This window comes from Poecilia reticulata, linkage group LG18, assembly GCF_000633615.1.
Source record: "Poecilia reticulata strain Guanapo linkage group LG18, Guppy_female_1.0+MT, whole genome shotgun sequence".
In the NCBI taxonomy this organism is placed as follows: Eukaryota; Metazoa; Chordata; class Actinopteri; order Cyprinodontiformes; family Poeciliidae; genus Poecilia; species Poecilia reticulata.
The window spans coordinates 19,822,516-19,826,816 of NC_024348.1; positions in this window are offsets into that span (position 1 = coordinate 19,822,516).

Consider the following 4,301-nt stretch of genomic DNA (forward strand, 5'->3'; position numbering starts at 1 on the left):
AAAATGACCTTCCACAATCTGGGCATCAATGAGGCGGTCGGGTCAGAACCTTTAGCTTAATATTACAAAATATTACTTTTCTGGGAAATTTGATTGAAGACAAATGTTTTTCCTCGTGACTTTAAAGATAGTTATTTAAGAAAGGATTTTATTTATAGCTTGTACATGCATCCTTAGAAAGTGGTAAATTCATATATCTAAAATTAAGGCCTTAAAAAGTCTTAAATTAACTTAAAGTAAGTTACCCTTTAATATGCTAATTCCCATGTATTAAATTTGTTTTGGCAGGACTAGTTAATCTCATATATTCTATGTATTTTTTATGACAGGATTTTTCTCTCAGGCAACAGTTTGACTCAAATACTTTATTTGACTCAAGTCGAGATGGTTAAGCTACTGCTAACTAGCTACTAATCCACCCTTGTTAGCTTTTTTGCTTCTAACGTGTAAATGCAAATTTATTGCGACGAAATTGGTACATTTGTGTGGAGAAACAGGTCTTAAATTTCATTCATAATGATCTYAGAACGGTCTTAAAAAGTCTTAAATTTGAATTGGTGAAACTGATTTAGCAAAAATGATCAAACTGTGAAAGTTTGTCAGAACTTATTCAAGAAATGTCTTTCCATTTCTCCTTTTATTGCACCAACTATTTTCTGGAGAAGTCAAATCAAAAACACTTCAAATTTATTTTTAATTTCATTTCAAATGATACAATTCAAAATGTGCAGAAAAAGCCCTGATAGAAGAACGTCTGGAGAGTTAAATGTCACATATAAAACTGAAATCCCTGCTGCTATCCTGCTGTCTGGTGTTTGTAGGTTTTAGTTAGGCCGGTGTTAGCATGTGTTTAGCCGTGTTTAGCCGTGTTTAGCCGTGTTGGGTCGGTACCTCGGTTTTCCGGTGGCAGCTGCAGTGGTTGTTGACGTGGAGCTGAGAGGACAGCAGCTCCATTCCTGGTAAATATTTTATCCGGTTTCTTTTTTACGAAACTCGGCACAAAGCACTCAGAGCTCCCAGCTGCAGCAGGAGTTATAAAGTCACTTCTTTTCCTTTAGTTTCCTCAYTAATTTCTCCTTCCACTTCTGTTTTCTTCTCCTTTCCTCTYGTCTTTCTCTTTGTCTCCTATTATTTTTTGTTTTCTTTAAGTTTTTCTTTTTCCTTATTTGCTTGTTTCTATTTTCTCCTTCAGTTTTTCTTTCAATCTCTTTCTTGTCCAAATCTTTTCATTTACTTCTTGTTTATTTTCTTTCCTCCTCTTCTTCCATTTTTACTTTTTCCTGTTAATTTTCAGTTTCTTTTTGTTCCTTTTATTGTTTTATTCGCTCATATTTTAGACCTGAGTGATGAACTTGTCGTTCTTCCCTCCTTCTCTCTTTCTTCTCTTCCTCCTGAACCTCTCCACCGCTGATGGAGTTGCATCATTTATCTGAATTATTCAGAAACATTAAACCCACGCTCGTGTTAACAACAGAAACTCCACCATATTTTATTCATATGTACATAAGAACACAGCGACTGTAAGGACCCTAATGTTTAATTAAAGCTTCTTTACAAACTCGCTCATGGTTTTGTATTTTGTCTTTCCTGTCTTGTGTACAATGTTTGTAATTTTTGAGCCTTTATGTGTGATGTTTAAACCATGCATCTGTTGGTTATAACCTCTTATTATTGTGGCGTTGCCTGCCTCCAGCAGCCATTGGGTGAAAACATGTTACTTTACAGAAGTCAGTCACAGGAAACTCTTCCACCTATTGACTCACTACTAATGGTATTTTAGAAGGAAAAGTCAACATAACACCAAATTTTACTTTGGAAGGAAGTTGAATCCACAGATGTACAAGAAAAACWTWCRAACTCCATGCAGAAAGACCCCARTGTGGGACTTGAGTCTTGTATTTTCTTGCTACACCCAAAACTTGCTCTTAAAATTGATTCATTAATCATTTATTTAAGGAGAAAAGGGTTAAGTTACATCAACAAAAGACCAAAATTAATATAAAATACGTGTGAATATTGAGAAATAAACTGACTGCTAGAGTTAAAAATTTRAATTTTTATTGTACTTTTTGAGAAAAAATTATATATTTATAATTTTATAGTTCACAAAATTATATTTATCTCCAAAAAAACGTAATTACCTTAATCTTTATTGAAAGTTTTGCACACATAGTCTTTATTTTCTTGGCCAGATCTGTAACTTGGACCTGATTAAGTTCAAGAAACCAAAACAGCTTCACGTCTTTTTTTGGTGCTGACGTCAGAACATGCTGTGCTCTGATTGGACGCCTGTGTATCAGTTTAAAACACTCCCCCGTCAAGCTGAGCGCGAGCTGAAGAGTCGCAGCGCGAGCGCCACTCTGGGCTGCTGCTGGACACCTGTTGCCAAGGAAACWGAAACGGGCGGGGAAATTACCAGTTAATGACGTGAAAAAGGTAAATTACTTTTTGTTTTGCTTCGTTTCCCGCCATTTTGATTTTTATGTTTTCAAAAAGTTTGGAATTTRTATCCTACATTTTACTTTTTAAAAATATTTTTAGTTTCTTGAGGTTTTTTTTTTACTGTAAATATAACAATCTTATATCAATTACAAAAAWTAAGTGTACATTTTAAAAAGAAAAACGGTTTTAGAAGAAATATATGGAATTATAGTCTTGAAAACATTTAATTTCTCATCCTACGCTATTTTCGGAACATGSTTAAATTTGTATTTTTGCGTCCATGAACTCTTAACTCTGACTATGCAGCTTCAAACATGTATGCACTGTGTGAGGTTTTGTCATCAGCAGGTCACATGTGTTTTTGTTGTGAACACTGTTCTGAAGGTCACACTCACTAAGAACAGACTTCACTGGTGTTTGTTGCAGAGAGTTTTAGTCTAAATATATCAGCAGCAGCTGATCTGTATTAATTACCATCAGAGTTTTGACCTGGCCAGGTAAAATATAGATCACATCACCAGAAAATGGGAGAAATTTRACATTTTCATACATGAAATTAGTTTCATATACAGATTTTAAACTCTAAAGTAAATTGAAAGTGTTTAATTTGGATATTTTAAATYTTTCCTTGGGGGAATTACAGGTCAAGCTGAGTATTTATAGAACCGAGCCTGTTGTGGGTGACRGATAGAGAAAGGAAGGAGCCTCACAGCTATTTGTGGACCACACACATACACAGTAGGATTAATGGTCACTGAGTAACAGGAATGTAATCCATGTTAATGTCAATAATTTGGAAGATTTATATTACCAACCTGAGGCCAACAGCTTAAGCCCTCTTTCATCTTTCCCTAAATATGCAAAGGTTGGAGACTAATAGACGGTTACAGTRATGACAGTGACATAGTGTATATGTATTTCAGAACTCTGCATGTTGCCCAGGTTTAATTTCTACATCTAAAATCTCTGCAGCTGTGAAGGACAGTCAGTCATGTCGTCTCCTGTGCTGCTTAACCTGCTGCGCTGCGGCCGCTTCTCCTTGTGCAGACAAACCCTCTTCGGTCTGGAAGCCTCCACACAGTCTGGGCAGGTGAATCCGTCTACACAGGTCTATTGGGGAGCAATTAACGAACTAAAATGGCATGACTGTAAACATTGACTTATTTCAACAAACAATGTGGATCTTATTCTTCTTTGCTTCTACTGTAGCCCAAAAAGGACAATGTGAACACTCCCTTTAGAGGAAACTTTCTAGCCTTTTGCAGTTGTAATAGCGAGCAAGAAGATAGGATGTGATGCCAAGGATGCAGACTCTAACTTCATCACTACATGTCAGAAAGTACTGCATTTGATCCTTGAAGAGTAAAGGTACCTTCAGTATACATAAATATACTGAATGGCTAGCTAGTGGTTGGTATTCATAGGGTACTTACATGGTACATACAGGTACTACTGAGTACCTTCTGGTTACCTACATGGTACTTGTGTAGCACCTATATGTGACATTTACAGGGTGTGCACTTGGATGGCTTCATAAGAGGTACTTAAGGATTCTTGATGATTTATTGGGCATCGACAGGATACATGAAGCCTTCTGGGTCACTACAGGGATMGATTCCCTTGCTTGTTGCCCAGTTCTTACATGCTACTATTAGAGCACCTGCTGAATACACCGCTGCAGAGTAACTTTAGGGGTATCTGGGGTACATCTGAGGTATCTGTGGAATAAAAAGACGAAAACCTAAAGGTCCTTTTGGGAGACCATAGGGTACCTGCATGGTACTATCAGATTTGACATCTTATCCTCCTAATGCCAGTACTTACATGTTGCTACTATAAATTCAAACTTACTGTACGGT